The following is a 6,000-nucleotide window of genomic DNA, read 5'->3' as shown; positions in this document are numbered from 1 at the left end:
TTCACTCCCTCTGTCCATCTGTACCACAACCCAAACTGAGTAGTGCCTCTGAGGTATCTCAATACATGCTTTTCTGCCTTCCAATATAGCTTGGTAGGCCTAACCATCGCTTGACTAAGTTGGTTAACTGCATAACACATATATGGTCATGTGTTCACCAAATACATGAGTGAACCCACAAGCTGCTTGTAAATAGTAGCTTCCACTACTTCTCCTGAAGTAGCATCCTCCTTCCTCCAGTTACCAGCTAGAGGAGTCTCCATGGGTTTACTGCTCTCCATGCGGAATCTCCTGAGTATCTCATTGGCATACTTGCCTTGAGAAACAAACAACTCCCCATCTCCCTGCCATACCTCCATGCCAAGAAAGTAATGCATGAGCCCCATGTCCTTCATCTCAAACTCTCTTGCAAGGTCCTCCTTAAAATATTTGATGAGCTTCTCATCACCTATGATCATCTACATAAAGTACAATGATCAACAACTTACCTTCCACCACTATGTGATATAGGTTCACATTTGCTTCACTCTTCGTGAAGCCTAACCCAGTAAAGTAGCTATCTATCCTTTTGTACCAAGCACGGGGTGCTTGCTTCATCCCATACAATGCTCTCTTAAGTTGGCACACATGCGACTCACGGTCCAATGTTTCAAAACCTTCGGGTTGCTCTATGTGCACCTCTTCCTCAATCATTCCATTGAGGAAGGCAGTCTTCACATCCATCTGATAGATGCTCCAACCCATCTGTGAAGATAGTGCCAAAATAGATCTGATAGATGAGTACCTTGCAACATGAGCAAAGGTCTCATCATAGTCAATCCCCTCTGCCTATGAAAAGCCACGGGCCACAAATATGGCCTTATGCTTCTCAACACTACCATTGTTAGGAAACCAGCTCACAAAAAGATAGATTAGATAGATCAATGCCTTAGAAATAAGCCTCTTCGAGGGGGCAACCTCCTTTACATTACACAAATGAACAATTCTTAGATGATTCAAATGACAAAACCTCCTTTCTATATATAGGAGTCTAAGGGGTCACAATATAACCAAGCCGACCTAACAATAATAATATAAAGGCACAAAAATAACAATAGAGGGATTCTATGGGGCACAGTAATAAAAATATGGGGACAATAGGGGCACAACAATATTAATAAGGGATACAACTACAATAGTAATGGGGGAATCACTAGTATTATGGGGACCTAACATGCCCCTCTCCTTCAAAAAAGTTTTGTCCTCAACGCTTGAGTAGTTCTAGATGCTTCTGTATAAAATTCTCATCCTCCCATGTGGAATCTTCAGCGGATAAGTTCTTCCACTTGATGAGATACTCCGAAATTGATCAATTTCGTAGCTGTCGAGTTCTTGTTTCTGTGACTGCTTCCGGTTCCAATATAATTTTTCCTTCCTCGTCAAGTTCTAGCAATATTGTTTGAACTGGGAGCTTGTCGCCTATAACCTTCTTTAAACATGAAACATGGAAAACTGGGTGCACTCAAGAAGCTGCAGGAAGCTCCAATTTGTATGCCATAGTACCAATCTTTTGCAACACCTTGTACAGACCATAATACTTTGGTGATAATTTGTTATCCTTCTTAGCTTGCTTGAGGGACATTTGTTTATATGGTTGTAGCCGTAGGAATACCCAGTCACCTACATCAAAACTTCTTTCGCTGCGATGTTGATCTGCCTGTTGTTTCATTCTATTCTGCGCCAACACGAGGTTATCCTTTAAGAGTTGGAGAACTTGTTGTTGATGCTCGATGTGATGTTCCACTGCTTGAACCTTAGAATTTTCTCTTAAATATGATGTGATGGATGGTGGCTGATATCCATAAAGTGCCATAAATGGGGTCATTTTTGTTGCAGTATGGAAGGAAGTGTTATACCACCATTCAGCCAGAGGCAACCATTTGACCCATTGTGTCTGTTTATCAGATACAAAGCAACGAAGATATCCTTCCAAACATTTGTTTACTATCTCATTTTGCCCATCAGATTAAGGATGATAAGATGAGCTATGAGCTAACTGAGTACCAAGACAAGAAAATAATTCTGTCCAAAAATTTCCAGTGAAAATGGGATCTTTGTCACTTACAATAATCTTTGGGTTTCCATGTAGCTTTTGAATTGTTTCCATAAATGCAGTAGAAACTGTACTGGCTTTAAATGGATGTGATAATGCACAAAAGTGTGCATACTTGGTAAGTCTGTCAACTACCACCATGATGACACTCTTTCCTTCAGACTTGGGTAAACCTGTGATAAAATCTATTGAAACCTCCTCTCAATGTTGGCTTGGAATGGATAAAGGTTGTAATAGGCCTGGGGTCTTAATTGTTTCAACTTTATTTTGTTGGCAAACCAAACATTCCACCACAAACTTTTGAATATCCAATTTAAGGCCATACCAAAAAAATTCCTTCTTAACCCTGTGGTAAGTTTTTAAAAATCCTGAGTGCCCTCCTAAGTGAGAAGTGTGCAATTCCATAAGAATCTTTTGTTTGAGTTGCGAATTTTTACAGAGGTATAAGCGATCTTTGTACCATAACGAATCATTTTTCTAGCTAAATATATCAAATTTACTGGAATCTTGTTGTAGCTTTCGAATACGTGCCCACACTTCTTCGTCATTCTTCCATTCCTCCCTTGCTTCGTTTATCCAATCTAGTTGGATAATAGAAATGGCGCACAACAATGCTTCCACATCCTCATCCTTTCTTGAGAGTGCATCTGCCACAACATTTTGCTTCCCTTTTTTGTAGATGATTTCAAAGTCATAACCCAACATCTTTGTGACCCATTTTTGCTGCTCTTCAGAGGATAATCTTTGTTCTAAAAAGTATTTAAGGCTATCATGATCCGTTTTTACCTTGAAGTGTCTTCCCATTAGGTAGGGTCGCCATTTCTTAAGTGCATGTAGTATTGCCAACATTTCCTTCTCATAAATAGCTTTGTGTAAATACTTTCCCTTGATTGGACGACTTTAAAAAGCAATGGGTCTTTCATCTTGCATTAAAACAGCACCAATTCCATTTCCTGAAGCATCACATTCCACAATAAAGGTTTTTGTGAAGTCCGGTGTAGCTAAGACCGGTGCTTGGCACATTGCCTCTTTAAGATGTTCGAAGGCCTTTGTTGCTTTTGGAGTCCATGAAAATGCATATTTCTTCAATAATGTTGTTAGAGGTGCTGCTATTCTCCCATAATTCATAACAAACTTGCGATAATACCCTGTCAACCCGAGAAATCCTCGCAGATGCTTTATGGATGTGGGGATTTTCCATTCCTTAATGGCTTTAATTTTGCTAGGCTCTACCTTAACACCTTCATGAGATACAATATGACCCAGATATTCCACCTCTTGTACTCCAAAGAAACATTTGGAGCTTTTTGCATATAATTGTTTCTCCTCCAATAGTTGTAACACCCTGTCAACATGTTCAACATGATCCTTCCAAGACTTGCTGTCGATTAGTATATCATCAAAAAATACTAACACAAATTTTCTAAGGAAGGGTTTGAAAATGGAATTCATCAAACCTTGAAATGTAGAAGGTGCATTGGTAAGGCCAAAAGGCATGACCAAAAATTCATAATGAGCCTCATGAGTTCTAAATGCTATTTTCGGAATGTCTTCAGTCTTCATTCTGATTTGATGATATCCTGAACGAAGATCCAACTTGGTGAAGTAAATTGATCCAATAATTCATCAATGACAGGAATGGGAAATTTATCTTTAACAGTGAGCTTGTTGAGCTCTCTATAATCCAGACACATGCACCATGATCCATCCTTCTTGTGCACCAATACTACTGGAGCAGAGAAAGAACTTTGACTAGGTTGAATTATACCAGCCTCAAGCATTTATGCAACCATACGTTCAATTTCACTCTTTTGGGCATAGGGATATCTGTACGGCTTGATGTTTGGGGGATCACTTCCTGGAATCAAATGAATAGCATGATCCTGATCACAAATAGGTGGGAGACCTTTGGGAGTCTCAAATACCTTGGAATGATTGTCCAAGACTTTTTGGAGATCTAGAGAAATAGATGATTTCGATGTGGAAACATCTAGCAAACATAATTGTGCAATTACACCTCGTTGTTCCTTTTTTAGAAGCTTTGTCATACCATTAGAGCTTATTATCTTTCCCAGTTTCCCTGCAATACCCCTTAATTCAACTTCCTTTCCTTCCGCAGAAAATTTCATGAAAAGTTCTTGAAAATTAAAAGCTATTGTACCCAAGGATTGTATCCATTGGACTCCTAGTGCAACATCAACACCACCCATTGGAATGGAAAGCATTGGGCTATTCAATACATATTCTCCCATGGATAGCTTGATATTATGGCACTTTCCAGAGCCATTTATGGTTCCTCCACTTGCAACCATCACTTGACACTCTAGTGCTGGATATAGGAAGCAATTCAATTCTTTTGCTATCTTACAATGAATAAAATTGTGGGTACTTCCTGAATCAATCAACACTATTACCTTTTTCTTCTTGATATGCCCCTCTATCTTGATAGTTTGAGGAGTGGTAATTCCAGCCAATGCATTACAAGATATGGTCGGATTCATTTCTTCTTTATCTAGGGTTTGTTCCTGGAGTATATCCTCTTCTTTTAACATTTCTTGTTCCTTTTCTTCCTCCTCTTCACAATCTATGTAGAATAATTTCTTCTTAGCACACTTATGACCTTTAGTGTATTTGCTATCACAATTGTAACAAAGCCCTTTTGCTCTTTTTTCTTCCAATTGTTGTGGTGTCAACCTTATAGGTTGTGGAAGGCTAGGGGCAGTAGCACTTCCATCTTTATAGTTGTGAGTAGTAGGCTTCCTGGTTGCCATAATTTTGCTTTCCATTTTTCTTGCTAACTTGAATGCCTTCTCCAATGAATCAGGTTCCCAAAGGCGAACCTCATGTTGGATATTATCCTTTAAAGTCCCTATGAACACATCAATCCTATGCTCCTCTAGAATATATTTTACCATTATGTTTAATTTTTGGAAGTCCTCAATGTGCTCCATCATTGAACCCTTTTGTTTGAGACTTATCAATTAGCTAAAAAAGGTGTTGCTTTTTGTATCCTCATAATGTGCTGTCATTTCTTCCGTAAAAATTGCCCAAGTGACAATTTGTTTACGAGAGCAAAGCCATCGATACCATACAAATTGATTTGGTTCCAAATATAAAGTTGCAATACGTACCTTTTGTGTGTTTTGCACATTATGGAGATCGAAAAATTGCTCCATTTGTAGTATCCATGTTGCGGGATCCTTGCCATCAAACTTCCTCATATCGATTTTTGGAATATGGTGGGTCTTCAATCCAACATTAGAGTCTATGAAATCATGATTAACATTTATTTTGTTCTCATCATGAGTTTCCTTTACTACCCTTTCACCATTAGTGACCATTTCTTGTAGCAACTTATTCAAATTTATCTTCAATTCTTCCATCTTATCATCCATGCCATTCATCTTAGCTTCCATCTTAGCATCCATGCCATTCATCTTAGCTTCCATGCCATTCATCTTAACTTGCATGCCATTCATATTAGCTTCCACACCATTCATCTTGGCTTCATTTACCTTTAGTGAGAGTGAAATTTGTTGTACTTGGTCTTGTAATTTTGATATATCATGTTGCATTTCTTCCTCTTCTTCACGAGTCATGTTAGAGCTTTCAGGTTGCTTACTAGGTGTTTCCATTTTCTTTCTTCAGGGCATTAACTAATGTTAATAATTCTTCACTTTTCCCTTTAAATTCCTTCAAACTAATTTTTCCAACTAATCTTATGCAAAATTAAAAAATTACACACCTTTTTTTTTCACTTTGTAAGAGCTCGATATTGAATCTGTTGTATCTCTGTAGCTGTGGATCTCGAATATCTGAAATCTCATCCTCCAGTATCCCTTTGAGTCCTCTTTCTAACCCTGCAAGTTTGATCAAGATTGGATTCTCCAAGGAAGAGTTATGCCAAA

The sequence above is a fragment of the Pinus tabuliformis genome, chromosome 4_1 (assembly GCF_031772625.1).
Source record: "Pinus tabuliformis cultivar Carrire ecotype Pingquan chromosome 4_1, CPIR1, whole genome shotgun sequence".
NCBI classification, from domain to species: domain Eukaryota; kingdom Viridiplantae; phylum Streptophyta; class Pinopsida; order Pinales; family Pinaceae; genus Pinus; species Pinus tabuliformis.
Note: the sequence above shows the minus strand (reverse complement) of the source record.